The sequence below is a fragment of the Rhinolophus sinicus genome, linkage group LG02 (genome assembly GCF_036562045.2).
Source record: "Rhinolophus sinicus isolate RSC01 linkage group LG02, ASM3656204v1, whole genome shotgun sequence".
In the NCBI taxonomy this organism is placed as follows: domain Eukaryota; kingdom Metazoa; phylum Chordata; class Mammalia; order Chiroptera; family Rhinolophidae; genus Rhinolophus; species Rhinolophus sinicus.
The window spans coordinates 64,767,818-64,788,173 of NC_133752.1; the positions used below are offsets into that span (position 1 = coordinate 64,767,818).

The following is a 20,356-nucleotide window of genomic DNA, read 5'->3' on the forward strand; positions in this document are numbered from 1 at the left end:
AAACAGACAGAGGACTGGGCAAACAACCAGTGATAAAGTACCGGTCTACAGAAAAAAAAAGGGGCACAACTAAAGCCAGGCAATTTTGTGAGCTGACTATAGAAAGCACGTTTATGTTATTGCAAATATTCTGCACAGATGAAAAAGTAATGGTGATAGTCATGATGTGACAGTCATCTGTGGCCTTCCATCTAGTTTCCTGAATGATAATATATATCCAACAACTTTTTTTTTTACATTTATCCTATTAACTTTTAATAAAATGCACCATTTTTGAAATGCAAAAACAAACAGAAGAGAACTTCCCTGTGGCAGACAGACTCCTAAGTGGTCACCATGATCCCCACCTACTGGTATTCACACTTTTGTGTAATTCCTTATCGTTGAGTGTGGGTGAGATCTATACTTGCTCCTACTCTATAAAATATGGCAAAGGTGGTGGGATGTATGTGACTATGTGCACGATTTATGTTACGACCCACAATTATAAGGTCTGTCTTGTGAGAAGAGATTCCATTCTGGCTTGAAAAAGCAAGCTGCCATGTTGTGAGTTGTCTATAAAGATGGCCATGGGACAAGGGACTGAGGACAACAGCCAGCAAAAAACTGACACCCTCAGCTGACAGCTCAGAAAGCACTGAATGTTCCCAAGGACCACATGAGCATGAAAACAGAATCTTACCCAGTAGAGCATTCAAATGTGAACTCATCCCTGGGTGGGGTGCTATGATTACAGCCTTAGTGAAGACCCGCCTAATCTGGGTCTGGACTCCTGAACACAGAAGGTTAGAGATAACACATGTGAATGTTTTAGGCCACTAAATTTGTGGTAGCATTGTTATATACCAGTAGATAATTCAATCTCTAACTCTTTTCCCAGTTTGTGAATCAGAAACTAAAATTCAGTATATGATTTGGCTTCATATCTTTAGTTAGAGACGTAATTCCCAGGCTTGGTACTACTGACATTTTAGGGCACACAATTCTTCATTGTGTGTGTGTGAGTATAGGGGGTTGTCCTATGCATTGTAGAATGCTTACCAATATCCCTGGACTTTATACAATAGATGCCAAGTGTACTTACTACCTCCAGCTGTGACAATCAAAAAAAAATCTCTAAAAATTGCTAAGTGTTCTGTAGGGGCAAAATCACCATTGTTTGAGAACCACCGATTTAGAGGAATTTCTTCATATACCTCTAATCTGTATTTGTTCATGACAGGGCTACTGCATGCTGATAATGGTTTTAGGATCATTTAAATATATATTAACCTAAACATGAGATGGCTGGATGGTTGCTTTTCAATTTGTGAAATGGCTCAGACTGTAAATAAAAGGAAATTGGATGGCTTTCAAAAACATGATTAGGCCTTTTCAATTTCGACTGATTCAAATACTTCTAAGGCACAATTCCACAAATCACACATTAATATTTAAAATGTGGTTGTATTTTGCTGTTTTACTTAAGGAGAACATACAAAGGAGGAACCTAATGAAAATGAAAAAAAAAAAAGCAAAGTATCCTAACTGTATGCTTATATTGGGTCAAGGATGGTGGTGAAGGTGGTGTTGGTGGAAGAGAAATTGTAATGGTTTCATGCTTTCTGAATTTAGAGATTACACTGCACAGAATGAATTTTGCCAGCCTCTTGTTTAGTACATTATATCTGCCTTCCAAATATGTTCAAATGCCTCCAGTGTCCAGTAGCTTTCTGAGTGAGAAATCTGAGAATGAAATTTCTTGCTTCACTGTCACTCCATCAATGATGACACCTCATTATCTTTCACATAAGCATACCTCATAGATGTGTTCTCAAGTTAAACATGTAAGGAAGAAATCATGAAAAACAAACAAACTTGCTCTCTGAAGCTAGTTTGTATCTTCCCCTTCCCATTTATTATACAGTTGGATTCACATCATTAACATGCAAATCATACCACACTACAGTGCATTTTAAACAAAGGACTGAAAGCAGAGCTTGGAATTTCCTTATGAGTTGATAAATAGGTTTTGCCTGAGTGTAAAGCAAACTCTGATCACTTTTTATTTACATTTTTTGGACTAAATGGTAATTTTAAAACTGAACAAAGAAAATTAGCATTCTTCTCACCTTGGCCAGACATTGTTTAAGTTACCTGGGTTTTAGTGTGAGAATCTACATAGTGCTGTAACCAAGGTAAACTGGAAAAATATTGTTTTGTTTTGTTAATGTTGTTTGCTTTTTTCTGGAAGATGAAATGTTTTACCTTGTTTGAATTTCTACTCACTTTTTTTTTTTTTAATAAGGTAAACACTGAGACTAGAAACTGAATTGGGATAGATTGAAATAAATGTCTGCTCTAATCCATGGAAAAAAGTCTAACATAACATAATAAACAGATGTAAATCATCTTAAAAATGATATGTCCTTAGTGTCATCAGTACTTCTAAGTATATGATAACTAGTATGGAATGGATGGGAAAATTAAAAATAGTTTCTGAGACCCCCTTCTTATGAGAGAGAGAGGGAGGGAGGGAGGGAGGGAGGGAGGGAGGGAGGGAGGGAGGGAGGGAGAGGAGAGGAGAGGAGAGGAGAGGAGAGGAGAGGAGAGGAGAGGAGAGGAGAGGAGAGGAGAGGAGAGGAGAGGAGATAGAATTCCCGGCTTCACAACAATGATCATTATATTCCCCTGCTCACCTCCCTCCCCTGGCTCTCTCCTGCCTATAGGAAATCCCATCAAACTCTGTAGTGTGTCTGTAAGCGATCCTCAGTAACACGGTTTATTCTTTCTTCTACAGCTTTATTCATAATCACACCCCATTGGCTATCCTCTTATCCAGCTATCTGTAGTGTCTAATCACACCAGGCTGTTTGAGATCTGGGTATGTCTATCGCATCTTTTATCTGATACCATTCACCCATTGAACAAATATTTATTGAGCATCTACTAAGTGCCAGGCATTTTCTAGAGACTAGAGATACAGCAACAAAAAAAACAGCAACAATTTTTCTATTACTGAGAAGGCAAATAATAAACAAGATAAATAAGTACAATATTGTATGTTAAGTAGTAATATGTGCAAAGGAGAACGTTTTGAGATTTAGATTGGTGATCAAGGAAGGCCTAAATAAAAGGTGACACTTGAAGGCAATGAGGCAGTGAGCCACACACCTACTGAGGAAGATCATTCTATGTAGAGGGAATAGCAAGCAAAAGAAACATGCCTCTCTGCATCCTTCTTTACCTAACATTTTAGAAATAACTTTCTTGAGATACAATTCATATATCATATAATTTAGTCATTTAAAGTGTACAATTCAATACTTTTTAGCATATTCACAGAAGTGAGTATTTATCACCACGATCTATTTAGAACAATCTCATCACCCGAAAAAGAAACCCCGTACCTGTTAGAAGTCAGTCCTTATTTTTCCCAGCACCCTAGCTTTAGAAAACAACTAGTCCACTATCTATCTCTATAGATTTGCCCATTCCAGACATTTTATGCAAATGAAATCATGCAATATGTGGCGTTTGGTGACTGGTTTATTTCACTTAACATAATGTCTTCAAGTTTCATTCATGTTGTAGCTTGAATCAGTACTTCTTTTCTACTGTTTAATAATACTCTATTTATGAATGTACCACATTGTATTTATCTATTCATCTTTTTATGGACATTTAAGCCATTTCTATTTCTTGTCTCTTATGGATAAATGCTGCTATGAACAATTGTGTACAATTTTTATGTGGACATATGTTTTAATGTTTCTTGGATGTATGAGTATACCGGGAAGTGAAATTGCTGGATGACATGGTAGCTCTTTGTTTAACCATATGAGGAACTGTCAGATTATTTTCCAAAGTGGCCACACCATATTGCAATCCCCCCAGCAGTGTGTGAGTGCTCCAATTTCTTCATATCCTTGCCAGCACTTAAAGTTATCTTTTGGATTACAGGTTGTCTAGTGGTTATGAAGTGGTATCTCATTGCACTTTTGATTTGCATTTCCCTGATGGCTAATGGTGGCCATCTTTGCATGTGCTTATTTGATATCTGTATATCTTCCTTGGATAAGTGTCTACTTAGATCCTCTGACCAATTCTTAATTGGGTTACTTTATTTTTTATTATAGAGTTGCAAGAATTATTTATATATTCTGAATGCACGTCTGTTTTTAGATACATAATATCTGTAAATGATTTTTCCAATTCTGTGGGTATCTTTTCACTTTCTTGACTGTGTGCTTTGAGGCACAATTGTTTTTCATTTTGATGGAGTCCAATATATCTATGTTTTCTGTTTGCTTGTGCTTTTGATGTCATATTAAAGAAAGTATTGCCCGATCCAAGGTTATGAAGATTTATTCTTATGTTTTCTCCTAACAGTTTTACAGGTTTAACTCTTACATTTAGCTTGATGAGTTAATTTTGTGTATGTTAAAATGTATGATTCCAGCTTCATTCATTGACATGATGAAATCCAATCATTTTAGCACCATTTGTGGAAAAGACTACTATTGTTTTCTCAAAGAATTTTCATGTCCTTAACTTCTGTGTCTGGTGTCCACCTACTCATCATTCAAAGTAAGTCAAGTTCTACTCATGCTGTCAACAATTGTAGAACTGTTGTTTTAAATTTCAAATCAGTGCAATGAGTATTCCATGAACAGAAATTATGTTTTGTTTAGTTTTTCTTTCATATTCATTCATTGCTACATAACAGGCACTGGGTAAATATTTGATAAGTTAAAGAAGGACCTTTCAGATGGATCTTGAATGATTTGTAGTACTCTGATGACTAATAGCACCTACGGAAGACATTTAAATTTGGGTTGCAAAGCTGCAAAAGTATGCTGACATGATACTTTTCAGTATTTTGAATGCCTTGCTAAGGACTTTAACTGCCTACTAACTTAACTAGAAAATTAAAGCTTCTATTGAGGTTTATGAACAAAGAATGAAGTTTTGTTTTAGGAAGTTTAATTTAAATATTCTACTGAATACAGAATACAAGAGAACAAAGAAAGAAAGAAGAAGTAGAAGAAACAGTTTGGAGGTTATTATAATAAACACTAGATTAAAAGGAAAATAGGGTCACAATAGCACCAGTGATGGAATAAGTAGTGTGCGTTTTTAAATGCATTTCTATTGTTACTTTGCTATTGAGACAGAGATAGCAAACGGAATTTCTGGAGCTCAGAAATAGTTTGGGTTAGATACGTAGATCTGGTAATTATTTATTCAGATGTGCTAATGATAGATGTAGGCATGGGTGATGCTAATGGAGAAAGAGAGAAGGAGGGAGGGAGACAGAAATTTCTTGGTATTTAAAAGAATCAGAACTGGATTTTAAGATTTCCTGAAACCCAGGGGGAAAGAAAAAGTTGGAAAAAACGAAACTAGAGAATGTTGTTAAAAGCCTTAATCGCGGAATTACTTTTATGTTTCTAGGACATTTAAAAATCAAAGACATATTTTATTGATTTGTAAACAAAAGGAAACACACACACACACACACACACACACACACACACATCCCTGGGGACATATATGTTTCAATTCTCACTTTTGCTACTTGTTCATATCTAAATCACTAGCTAAACTGGATTTTCTATAATTAATTACAATGAAAATAGGATATTATAAAGTTTCAAGCAAAGAGAAATTGGGGCTATAAAATAAATAATAGAGAATTAAAAACAAAGATTATAATCCTTTCTCTTTATATTTCCACTTAAAGGAATACATCATTTTACAAAAAAAAAAAAAAAAAAAAAAAGGACTATAAGAACATTTTACAAAAGCAATCCATATATTTATATAAAGTGAGGTATATTTGTGATGCAGATTAGGGAGGACATGCAAATAATACAAATACACAATTTGAGAATGGCTTAAGAGCCCTATGGATTATTACCACTGAAAGTGATACATATATAAGCTACACACATAGATATCTAAGAGTTTATATAAAATAATGAGGAACAAATTTTAAAAAGTACAAGACCCAATGTGTGCTTAATTATTATAACCATGCAAAAACTGAGTAACCAGCATAGCTCTAGAATACAGCACAAATAGCAATACATGCTATGAGGTATAGTTTACATTTCTGGATTGAGATATATACTTGTAGATTTGTTAAGTAGTCATACTATAGTTCATATTGTTCTATATGGACAATTATATGTTCTTTGATTTTATCTCAAACTCCTTAGTTCACTGGGAATTAAATACATGAGTGTACCTATAGATGAGATTTTATATAATAATGTTATCGAGAATAATGTTGCAGTTGTCACACCAATATTGTAACTTATGCATATCATGTATATTATCACTAATTACCCTATACATTGAATCAGAAAACCCTAAACAAAACAAAACAAAAATCAATCTTACATATTACATTGACCTAAATTAAGGATTGACATTTCATGTCCATCTGCATGTTATGAAAGACACTTAAGATGTAACAGTCATTTTAAACAGTTTTCTGCTACACTCTTTTATAAAGCAAGTTCAATTATATTCCTTTTTTTGCAATAAGGCATATGTTCATACAACTAAATTACTATCATCAAAAACATACACAATCAACATTTTGATTAAGTGACATTTCCCATTAAGAAGAAAAGGTAAAATTCACCTTCATGAAAAAAGCAAAAACACATTACCTTTTATAAGTGCTCCAAATGCATTTGCTTAACTCCGAGATACATGTTACTCAAAGAACTTTAAAAAAAATAAAGAAATAATAATGTTCTTCCTTACTGGAAAAACTTCAAATAGCAAACAAAACTCTTTGATCAGGTTTTACCATAAACATTGGGTAAATTCACTAGTTTAATGTGCTGCTTAAAAGATTCTATAGCATTAATGCACAAATCAAGTTGCATTTTACAGCTCAGACTTTAAAGGACACGCACTGTTTGATCTTAGACTCCACTAGATTCTCCTTAAAATCAACTTCACTTACATTTATTTGTTTGGTAATGTTTTGAAAAATATACTTAGTGCATCATTTGGAAGGGTAATTCTAGTAACTATTAAAAATAACTACTTAGAAGCATTTCAGGGAATCAAAATAAAGTCTGTCTGACTCCAAAGGTGGATCTTCTCTACTTAACTGGGTGAAATGTGGTCCTGTTTCATCTACCTGAATACCCTCTCACAGGTTTTCCTTCTGGGTCTCTTGCCTCTCTTCCCCACATCACGGTCTTTTAACTTTTTTAACTTTTAAGTTTCTTTAATTATTGGGTGTTGATATGATTATCTCAAAGGCATTTATTTAGATGTAAATTTCCGTTTGGATTAATCTAACCAGTAATAATGCAAATATTCCTTAGCATATCTGTTAAAAAAATAGATATGGGCTGATATCGTAATCCCTATTCTACATTTTTTTTTTTTTTTATCTAAGGAACAGAATTTGAAGGCCAAATACACAAGAATTTTCTATGTTGTAATCAAAAGAAGCTTTCACCAAAGTCCATATGATCCTTATAAAGTATGTACATGGTCTCCACTGTCTTTATGGTTGACTCTCAGGGAGTACAGCTGAATGTCATGAGCTTCAAAAAAGCAGACGACTTTTTCTTTTGTCTGGTTTAATTCTGTTATTCAACAAGCATGTGGAAGATTGATCAATGTGACACTACCTTTAATCCCTAAAACAGAATTACAACAGACATGAGAAAATAATACTCCCTCAAAGAGAGCTTGAGGATATGCTCAGGGGAGAGATACATTTTAGTAAATGCCAGGAAATGAGAGGAGTCTTCAGTGAAAAGATTGACTATACAGGGAGTTCCTTAATTAGGAGATTTCAGGAGGCACATTGGAAAGCTCGGAGGCATTTTGCAATCTGAGTGTTTTCCAGCCTTACTATTGACAGGAGGGAGAGAATGGAGTAGCTTTGGACCAGTAGCAATAGCAACTGAATTTCTCCTGGCCCTGAAAACTTACGTGCTTAGGACACGCTGACCAGTTTCAGAGCAGACACATCTGACGCCACTGAAGACGACAGACAGTCCTGAGGAAGTCCACGGTAGAGCTGACAGCTTTACAAGTCCTGGGACCATGGAGAACTTACTTCAGTGAGAAGGACGAGTTATGACACTATCACATCTATTTAAGTTATTGAAAGGCTGTGGGGTTTGCTTTCTTCTTGTTTAAACCTAATGATAAAGAAGTCATGTGCGCTTAATATGTGTTCCCCAGAGTTTGGGGACAAAGCAGAGAAAGAAAGACCAAGACACATAAACAATTAACTATAATTCTACTCTAACACTGAAAGCAAGCCTGCATGAATTTTTCAGGAATCAGGGGACGGAGCTGGCCTGGACTCCAAGGTGACTTTTTGGAAGTGAAAAGCGATGTCAACAGAAGAGGTTTGCAACTGGATTTCCAGGGGCGTAAGGAGATATAGGTGGTCATCCAGCTGGAAGAACATGCATCATTCATTTTTCACATGGAACACAGTCAAATATTCCTCAATGGGACCTTTCAGTTTTCAAAAATTGGCCCAAACCAGAGATTCAACTTTATCCTTCCTAAAAAGAAACTTTTTTCTCTTTTTATTCCATCCAAATCTGTAACATAAGAACTTTCCTGTGTGCTTTACTTGTCCTCCCCTTCTTCCCTCCCAAACTTAACTACTGAGTAGCCAAAGGCAGTTCAGCCAACAGGAGACAAAGTGTGAGCATGAAGTGGGGAAAAGGAGAGGAAACCTGCTAAGCACCGATTTTGCACGGCAAGCTTCCCACCTATAGCACTGAGGATAGGGGAAAGTTTTGAAGAAATTTCACTCTAAATAAAGTGCAGAAATTTTGCTATCACATGGAACTGTACATTAAATTTTAAATATGGGATTACTGTGTGGCAAAGGGGGCTATAAGGGCGGGTAGGCATATGGTAGGATTAAAATAAAGTTGTTCTCTGATTGGACCCAGGATCTTTATTTAATGTACTGATTACAGTCTAGTTGGTTATATTGGTAGATTGAAATGTTGAATCACAGCCTTCCAGACATACATGCTGTTTTAAAAATACTGTCTTGAGTACTGCCCTACAGGCTCCAAAGTGGTGGAGGAAAAAACCTAATAATTTTTTTGAAACTATAGTGATCTGAGATTTAGAGCTTCTCTCTCTCTCAGTCTCTCTCTGTCTCTGTCTCTCTCTCTCTTTCTTCTGTCTCTTTCTTTTTCTTTCTTCCTCTCTTCTCCTTCCTTTTTCTTTTTCTCCTTCTCCTTTTTTTTTTTCTTTTTTCTTTAAATAGCTTTGTTGGGAGGGTGAAGGAGATTTTGCTAACTGCTAACATTTACAGTTATTAGTCAGTCAAACATATTAGAAACTGCTTTGGTCCAGAGAAAGCTGACTCTGAAAATAATGGTCCACAATACTGATGATGTGTCAAAAAAAAATAATATCAAGAATAATTACAAAAATAAATGTTATAATAATAATAGTACACTGACCAATATTCCTCTATGTGAAATTACTTTTAAATAGCTAAAATGTATTAGCAGATTTATTATTTATTTCACTAGGGAAGAAATGATTTTCCTCAAATATTGTCTATGAATTTAGTGGGTCTCAATAAGGGAAACTGTGTCCCTTAGGCATATTTGGCAAAATCTGCAGATATTTTTGGTTTTAACAAGTGGGAGAGATGCTGCTGGTATCCAGTGGATAGAGGCCAAGGATGCTGTTCAACATCCCGAATTGCACAAGACCGCATTACACAAACAATTTTCCTGGCCCAAATGTCAAAACGCCAAATGGACACCAGCCCAAAGTGTCGGGGCTGAGAAACCCTAAAGTAGGCAAGGAGGAGAAGGAATGAGCATAAGCTATATAGGATTAATTTTTGCTATCAAATAAACTGTGTGTGTGTGTGTGTGTGTGTGCTGTTGTTGTTACAGGGATATCTAGCAATTTACCTGTTAGATGAAGTGCAAATATGTGAGACTGGTAAAAAATTATCCTACATAAATACTAGTAAAAACTATATTCCACTTTGCTTTCTATATTGAATATTTGTTAGTTTTGCTTCCCTGGCTTTTACTCCCTTTTCTTGCAGAAGCATCTCAATTTTACTTTGAGAAATTCTCAGCCTCCTGTGCGTACAAACTGTGAAACGCCACTCAAGGTGCCCTGCTCCCCATGGTGTTCAGTGGTGGGGCTGTGAGTCAAGTGAGGCCCATTAGGCTTTCTGGGAATCTGCATGTTAGGTGAAGTGATGTCAGGATACAAGAAACTTACACCAGGCCCTGAAGAAACTCATTTATTCAATTCTGTTTTTTTATTTCTTGGATGGTTTCAAGTTTCTCATCTAAAATATTCATTTTATCCATAAGAATAAAATGAATATTTTAGACCAAGATTTTGTGTCATAGGTTATGCTTAGTTTACATCAACCTAATTTAATGAGACATAAGTAAAATACTTGGCGAATTACAAACATTCATACATAAATAATAACTTCTATATTTTATCCTAATAGTGTAAAAATCACTAGGTTCTGCATCTTCATTGGGCCATTCTGGATCAATGTAACAACACGTGACAGTGCACATTCCCCCAAACAAAACCACAACACATTAGAATTAAATCAAACAGTACATACTATATTTCTGATTACTGCACTTTTGTTCAACAGTTTCACAATTTTACCGATCTTTCCAACCTGTTCCTTTTGTCTTTAGGGCACTATTCACAGAACTCTCTCAGTTCAAGTAAATGTCTAATACTTTTTTTTTTTTTTTTCTCAGTCAGTTCAACACCAGATTCAAAAGAATCTTGCTTGAAAATTCCATTATTTGCTCCCGTTTCTGCTAGTGACCTTAGCTTTATTTGTTGCCTCAGCAGTATAAAGTTATTCTAACCACAAATAAAAGAGACTAGTAGATCAAACATCTGACCTTCTAAAGGCAGCATTACTACAGTTTCTGCATGTGTTTTAGGGAGTGAGTGACTGTCACAATAACATCTAAAAATGCGGCTTTCTGGTGAGGTCGGTTTAACATAAGTATCTGATACGCTTGGGCTTTGAAATGTTCAAATCAAATGTAAGATAGGGAAGAACAAGGATTTTATGTTGGACATGCCAATACTTACTGAAGCTCATGTAAGGCCTTTTGCAGTGAGGAAAAAATTAGTTACTTTGCCTTCCTGCTCTGATTGGGAGCTTGAATTCAGTGGGAAAATTGAATTACTGGCTTAGAGAAATTATCTTTTAGATCACTTTCCAGTATTTCCTGACAACTTACTGATAAATTAGAATTAACACATAGCAATCATTCATGAGTAAACTGATTTGAAAAGAAGACCTAAATGGATTATTACAAGTTTTCTTTAAACTAAGGACTTTAACCGTGGAGCTGGATTTCCAAGGATAAGCTACACAGATAACAGCTTGTTTCTGTAACAGCTCAGTGTACATCATTTTCCCCTTAAGTATGTTGACATTATTTTCAAAGTTTTGATGACAACCTAACTACTAGTCACATAAAATATACTCTACAAATTTTGTCTATTTGACACCGCTTTTCTTTTTCCCTCCTGTAGAGCTAGACATTCAGAATAATAGATACTGACCAAACCTTTACATGCATAACTGCAATATAGCATTTCATTCCAAATACCTGTTAGAACGTAATTACAATGTCCTTTAGAAATCTGTGTTTTCTAAACCTACATCACGCAAAAATCGATTTTTATGCAGTGATACTTGTATGATTTCCATTGCTTCAAACTGTGCCCTCATTCTGGCCGTGAGGTATTGTCTTTTTTTTTTTTTTTTTTTTTAAACCAGTAATAATTTACTGCCCTGAAGTTACAAAATATCTGAATTTTGTTTGAATATCTAAAATGATGTTTGAAAATAATTTCATGTTTACCTATGTGTATGTTTATATGTATACTGCTGCCATCATAAATATCCACTTTATCACACTTCTCTAAAGATGAGGGACTGGAATTCCTGAGAATCAATGACACCTAGACGCTATGTGCAGTAGAGGGTTTCCTTGTCAATAACGTATCGGTCTGTGTGAGTTCAGGATGTCATGCGTATCACAGGATGCCAGACCAGAAAAGGCTCATACTTCTCATCTCGTTCACCTTGTCCTTCTCAGACAGGAGTCACACAGCATTTAAGTTGCAAAGTTGGACTGTATATACCGTCTCTGCACTCCATTCTCCATATTCTTTTCACTATGTCACTGTTTCCCCAATCTACCAAATCAGAATAATTTCAGTGATGAAACTTAGGAAGCTGAATTTAGTCTGATTTAAAATTTACCTCTCCCCACCAATAAAATAAAATAAAATAAAATTGTTTCGGATACACTCCCAGGATGAGAACCACCAACCTCGTAGTCAGGCCGTGTTGTGTCAGAGCAGTGCTTCTCAAACTTTAGCGGACATCAGAATTACCTGGAGAACTGTGTCAACACAGATTCCTGGGTCACCTCCCAATGATTTTGACTTAGTCCACCTGGGATACAGCCCATGAATTTGTAGTTCTAAGCTCCCGGGAAGCTAATATTACTAGCTCAGGGGTTACAGTTGGACTTGCACTATGGAGAGTACTCATGCACGCAGAGGTTTCTCTAAAGGTAATGTTGGCGGCACTATACGTAACACCGAGGACCATGTGTGAGGAAACAATAGTAGGCTTTGTTTTCACCCAGGGTCAAATTACTTAATATATCCTATCTCCTCCTCTTCTAAGCCACATTTGACAATGCCAACAAACAATTCTTGTTACAAGTGGGTCAGGCCAGCTGAAACATACAAATGCCTATGCTTTGTCTGAACTAGACTCTGGTTTGACATAGTAATAGCTCTGCCTCAGAGTTTCCATCTCTGATGCAGACTGTATTTTGAGCAACGGTATCTTCTTCCCAATGATCTTTTGCATGTGACCGTAAATGAACCAATTTGTCCTAGTTTTCATCACGATGACTCCCCAAGTTATGGGGAAAGCAAGAAGTTGCCCACTCTACCTTGCCATTCTCCCACCAAAAGGGAGAATCTGATTCATTTCCCTGAAATCTCAGCTGTCTTTAGTGATCCCCTCATGCTAATAGAATGTTCCTACAGTGATGCTACACCCCTTGCAGGACCAGTTTGGAAAAGGCTGTGTGGCTACTACTGTTCTTTCGGAACATTTGCTGTTCCGAGAGATCCGGGGCACTCTTCTTCAGAAAGCAGATACCGGCTGAGAGAAGTCAATCCCACATGGGAAAGTCACATGTAGGTGTTGTCAGTTCCAGGTAGCAGCACTGGGCTTCAAGTAATCAAGCCCCAACAATTGACATGTAAGTAAAGAAATTTCCAGAGGATTCCATTGCCAGTCATTCAAATTGCCTCCAGTGTTTAAGTCTTGTCACTGGGGGCCTTAGATATCATGAAGCAAAAATAAACCAATTCCACTAAGGTCTGGATGAATTCCTGACCCCAGAATTCATGAGCAGAACAAAATGACAGTTTATGTTACTAAATTTGGGGTGGTTTATTATGCACCAATAGGTGGTCACAACCCCATCTCATTGAAAAGGTATCATACGTGTTCATATTTAGAATTGGTGCTATGAAGATTATTGCTCAAGCATGCTGCTTCTCAGTTGAATTTAATCTTTCATCCTCTTGATTCTTTGATTTAATCTAAGCCAGTAATCCAGTCTTTCAGAACTTTATTTTCAAAACTAAGCACTAACCATTCATCAGGCATTTCCATAAATCAATAAACTATATTATCCTATGAAATCTTCACAACACCCTGTGATGCTATTAACCCCATTTCACAGATGCCCAAGTTGACATTTTATGAGCACTAGATTCTGATTCACATATGTGCCTCATTTCAAAATCCTTGCTTTTAATGATCATGTTACATTCTTCTGCTCCCTTCTTTACCTGGTCCTTCTCTGGTAATCCTGAAGTGGTTTTCTTAATCAAAACTAAGTTTTTGTTGGTTTGTTTTTAACAAGAGGATATAACTGTCCTCGTCCACCCATCCTATTTCAAAATTGTGTCTTTTAACACAAAGCAGCACCATTTATCCTCACTATATTAGAAAACAAATTTTAATATTTCATATGTATTATAGAAACACTTGCCAACTTGCCATAAAAGTATGAGTGATTTAACAGTAGTATTTGGCAGCTTGGCTTAAGGGGGGAAAAAAGCAGAGAATTAAAGATTAGACTGACTATGGTTCTTATCCTGGCTCTATCACTTTGAATATGCTGCTTCACATTTGCTGAGACTCAGTTTTCTTATTTGTAATAAAAGGATGATGGTGATAATGACAACAACAGCAACTATCTCATAATATTGTGATCATGTACGAGAAAACATAAAGTGCCTAGAAGAGTAACTGCTGTATGACATGCTCTCGTGGTAGCTATTACTAACTTGAAGAAGCTCTGAGGGACAACTGTGCTGGAATGGGGCATTTCAGTGACAACTCTTAGCCATGGCATGGAGGGTAAGTAACACAGATGGAGTAGGGTGGTTGTTGAGAAGATGTGTATGATGCTGGCATAAACAAAGGAGCCCAGATATTGGCATAGGCACCCTGTATTGATGCCAGCATTATAAAAGTCTTCTACTCCACCCAGAATTAGGGAGATTAAAAGGATTAGTCGGCAGTTGCTATTATCCTATCTCTGCTTGTGGGCAAATTTGTTCATTTTCCAATCAGCAATGCAAATAATTCCACATTTCACTCCAACTCTGATAATGTGATTTTGGAAAATGCCAGTAAATAAAAGGGCACAAGTTGATCTTTTGTCTTGTTAATGAAAAAGACAAAAAGAGGAGTGGAAAATGGGACCATTCTTCAGGCTAGTTGTCCTAAGCTGGATGCAGAGAAGGAAAAAAACAATACGTACAAGCACGCATGCATGCACATTTGCATATGTACACACACCACAAGTGTGTTTCTTAACTTACAAGTGTGTTTCTTAACTGGGGAGATTTTAAAAATTAAATGCCCTGCCATCCTGAACCTACTAAATCTAAACTCTCCACACATAATTCTGAAATATACACTGTAGTTACAAGCTTTGTTCCAAAATAATGAACACAGATATACACCTTTATTTCTATTTTTAAAGGAAGCATAAGGATTTCTACCTTGAAAAACAACCATTAGCTTCTAGTATAGTATTATTTTATTCATCTAAAAGCCTGGAGACCGCATTTCTCTAACTCAGACAAGCGTCTGAAAATAATGTCATTATTTCTTTAACATCAATAATCAAGCACTAACTTGCTTTCCTTAAAATTGGTTTCACTGATGAGATAATTGGCTCCCTTTAGTACTTGCCTCTTCAGGAAGAATAATGCCACTTTAATACTATGTACTGCAGGACGGGTCATCATCGCAGATCCATAATTGCAGTTATTTCCCAGTATTTACTCAGAATTAAATTATAAATACCTTCTAACAGTGTTTTAATTTTTTTAAATTTAAATTTCTACTTCTTATAGAACTGTACGAGGTCATTATTGTTTCTATGTCATGCTTTTAACAACTTACAAGTTGGAAAGAGAAAAACAGGATTGAGAAAATGTGAAATTTGGTTCACTAAAATCTACTTAATGATTAGGAACTTTATTAATAAATGTTTTTAGTTAATCACTCTCAACATTAGGTAGTTGGGAAAAACAAACAACATTTAACACCATCATAGAGTATAAAAACAAATGTGGCCACTAATTTTCTTTATTACCATTACTAATACTTTTATTATTATTCGATCTTCAAAGTATTTCAAAGTTCTAAGCATTTCATTTAGTTTCCTTTCTGTTTATCTAAATTGATAGGTAGAAAAAAACAATACACCCCACAATTTCCAGTGTTAAATCAAACAGTTCTAAATAAACTATTTACAAATTTTATTAGCCATCCATTCCTTAAACATGTTTCAAATGCCAGCTCTATTGCAGGTGGTATACTCAGCACTGAAAAGAATACAAAAGAATGAACCCAGAAGTGCTAATACTAATATATATATATATATATATATATATATATATATATATATATATATATATATTTCATACAGTTAACATATGTATAGAATAATGATTAGGAGATTGTTCATAACAATACAGGATGTTTTACTTCTCAAATCTCACCTATAGATTCCTATCTCATAAATTATAGCATTTCCCTAGCCATATCCTAGCTATATTCTTTTCTCCATTAATCCATCGATATGATGGTATTTACAACCATCACTTCAGATTTCTCTTTGTGTATTGATAACAAAACCATTCCTATCTCTAAGCCAGATGTCCTTCTAGATATAGAGTCAGAAGTGAAGGACCTTGGGCCTAATCTGCCCACCCGTTTTTGTACAGTCTATTAGCACAGAATTTTTTCCCATTTTTTACAAAGTTGGGGGGGAGGGGGAGAATACTTCATGACATGAAAATAATATGAAATTCAAATTTTAGTGCTCAAAAAGTTTTATTGGAATGTAGCTATACACATTTGTTCCAATATTGTCTATGGCTGCTTCCCAGCTACAATAACAAAACTAAGTAGCTGTGATAGGGACCTTACATACCTTTCAAAGACTAAAATATTTACTACTTGACCCTTTACAGTAAAAAGGAAGCAACTAAAGTGTCCTTTGATAGATGACTGGATAAAAAAGATGTAGTATATATTCTCAATGGAATACTATTCTATCATAAGAAAAGATGAAATAGCGCCATTTGCAACAACACAGATGGATTTTGAGATTATTATGCTAAGTGAAATACGACACACAGAAAAAGTCGAGAACTATATGATTTCACTGATATGTGGGCTATAAAACTGAAAACAACAAAGCAACAAGACAAGCAAATAAAGAAACAAAAACTCATAGACACAGACAACAGTGGTCACCAGAGGGTAAGGGAGGAGGGGGATGGTAGAAGAAGGTAAACGGGGTTAAATATATGGTGATGAAAGGGGAACTGACTCTGGCTGGTGAACACACAATGGGATATATAGATGATGTATTACAGAATTGTTCACCTGAAACCTATGTAACTTTACTAACATTTGTCACCCCAATAAACTTTAATTAAAATTTAAAAAAAAAGTTTGACAACTCCTGCTTTAGATCATTTTATTTACTACCTTTGGGCATCCCAATATCTCAAATTCAGTATGCTAAAACTTAATTCATTATCTTTCCTCACAAACCAACTTCTTCTGTTCCTTTTAATAAAGGAAACTCATCTGTGACATCTTTATTCTTACCATTTATCAATGATCAAGTTCCAAATCATTCTGCTTCATCAGTGTTGCTCACATTTGTCTTTCTCTCTGTCATTATTGCTAAACCTTAATTCAGACTCCTTCCACGGACTATTAAAACAGTTACTTAACATCTTTCTCAGATAGCTACAATCTCATGCTCCTCCAAAGCCTTCCTCAACTTTCTGCCCCATCATAATAAAGAGCTCATGCAAGGCCACTCTTAGGTATATGATTTCATCACAGTGGATGAAATTAGCAGTGCTAGGGTGATAGGAGGTTAAAATATACGGAGACATTCTGATAGGCAAGCCACCCTCATTGTCCTTCATAAACAACTGTTACAATGACTTGATCAGCTTATTCCTTATTTAAAACTGTAGCCAGATTTATAGCCCTCACCCCCACCCCTCTAATTTGTAGTATGCCTATATTTCCAGGAATTTCTCTTACAGAACCTTTTCTGTTGTAGAATCTCTACTCCTTGCATGACTGACAAATTCTCAAACACGAGTAGTTGCCTACATTTGACGTACTGCTTCAGACTGTGTCTGTGCCTTTGGTTTCCCAACTCTTTTGGTACCGTGAACTATGTTTAAGTATTGAATGACCTTTTCTACAAAGTTTTTTCCAACTCTCTCTTCTCTGCAATCGATGACTCCTTCTTCAATGCTCTTAATGGACCCAGACACACAGTTCACTTAATTACTCTTACTAATTATATGTTCTTTGTCCTTTACTAGATTATAACCTCCTTAAAATTAGGGACAAATTCTGTATCCCCAGAGCCTAGCATGAGGTAAGCATTCGATAAATGTTGGCTAATAAAAAAAGTGAAGGAATTACACCTATGACCTTTCAGTGGCTATTAGGTGTTTTCTTCATTGATAGCTCATAACCCTTATAGAACTACTTTAAATAATTTAAGGCGGGTCAGTGAAGTCCCAATGTGGGCCAGTTGTGCATTTTACTGGTAACAAGTTGCTGATATCTAAAGGAACATAATTTAATCTGTTGTGATATTTTCAACAGTCCCAGAAAAAAAAAATTAAAAGTGAAAAATAATCTTCATTGATATTCCCTATCAATATCTCAATATTCTTTATTGGTAGTCAGTTCACTCACTAAACGTTCTTTTAAATGAGAACACTTATCTGTTGTAAAGCAAGCAAATACCATGTACTTTTCAAAGTTACTAGATGTGACTGCTTCCAGAAAATATTCAAAAAACATAAACAAAAAAGCACTCCGTCACAAACTCTATAAATGTGAAACTTTTGGTTTCGTGATTTTATTTAGTTGCTTTTTATTAATAATTAGCTTTTTATTTTACAATAAAAGTTGTCTCAAGTTTATTACATAAAAGTAGCAAAGATAACTTTGCAACTAGTTGCCTATATACGCAAAGCTCAGTTTCCCCTACTTGCAACATGTCACATTACTATGGTACATTTTTCACAACTAATAAACCAGTATTAATAAACTGTTAACTAAACTTCATAGCTTATTTGGATTTCATTAGTTTTTCCCTAATGTGTATGTTTTATGTTCCAGGATCCCATCCAAGTTATCACATTATATTTAGTTGTCACGTCTTCTAGGTTTCTCTGGAGTGTGACAATTTCTTGCACTTTCTCTGTTTATGAAGATCTTGATAATTTTGAGAAATGTTGGTCAAATATTGTTTAGAATATCCCTAAATCTGTGCTTGTCTCATGTTCTTTTCTTATGGTTAGACTGGGAATGTGGGTGTTTGGAAGGCTGACCATAGAAGTGAAGAGCCATTTTGATCACATCATATCAAGTGCATGAGCTATTAACGTGTCTTATTGATTTGCATTGGTTTGCATTGATCATCTGACTGAGATTCTCTAGTGTAAAGTTACTGGCTTTTTTCTCTTCCATATCATATACTTTTGTAGCAAGTTTCAAAATGCAAACCACACTGAAGGTGTGGGAATTAAGTTCCATCTCTTGAGGAGGAAGGATCCACGCAAATTACTTGGAATTCTTTTCTGCATGAGATTTATCTCTCCTCCTCCATTAATTTATTTTTATTTATTTATTTATTTATTCAATCATTTGTTTGTATCAGTATGGACTCATTGATATTCATTTTATACTCTAGGTTGTAATTCAATGCTACATTATTTAATCTGTTGCACACAGTATTTTAGCTTTTTCGAGTTGGTGGCTCTGGTCTCTCTTTGACATATCCCCATCATTTTTTGAGCACTTCCTTACTTTCTGGCACTATAGATCCTCCAGGCTCATTATCATTATGTGTATTTCCTGCTCCAGCCCCAGAATCAAACACTTCTCCAAGGAGCCTGGTTCCTTTCAATTCTAAGAGAATTGTCTGAGAAACCGGGACTTGGCTGCAGGATATTTTTTAGCTTCCAATTTATGAGACAGGTATTGGCCAGTCAACTTTTTGGATGCCCTCCATTACAATACCATCACTCCATCTAATGAATATGAATACAAGCATGTTTACATATGTATGTATTTCTACCAATAAAGAGGCAATCCATTCCTAGATACTTTGGCTTATAAGTATACAAAGATAGAAGATTTCTTAGAATATAAACCAAACCACATCTGCAAATGATAACTATAATGTAGCAACATTCACAACCACCCCAAAAGATACATATGCTTCCAATGTCAAGTAATAGATCTCTTAAGTACAGGATATAGAAAAGAGGTTATAAATAACAATTATGTTCAGAAACCATTGAAGATCCTACTTCCTATACCTGGCTCTCCTTGTTGAGTTTTACATACAAACCTGTCCCTTGGGACAGCGACTAGGGATCCTGGAAAGTAAGAATAAATCTCAAATATTGGGAATTACATGTAAGCATCAATTTAAGGAATGCAAACCATGTAAACTGTTTCAGCAGGTGGCTTTGAGATTCCGTGGGTTCTTCACCATAATTAATGTAATAATAATTCTTTATAGACAGAGAGTACATCTTGATTTTTTCCAAGTGTTTTCATAGTCATTATGCTGTATCCAAAAGAGAAATTATGTAGTAGAACATAAGAAAATTGGCAAAATGGGACAGCAAACACACTGTGAAAACTTACTAA

General features: G+C 35.5%; 1 protein-coding gene across 23 annotated transcripts in view; it reads right to left on the reverse strand.

Annotated features, from left to right (window-relative positions):
• ADGRL3 (adhesion G protein-coupled receptor L3) overlaps positions 1 to 20,356 on the reverse strand; it is a 748,795-nt gene that overhangs the window by 174,518 nt on the left and 553,921 nt on the right. The window lies entirely within an intron of this gene.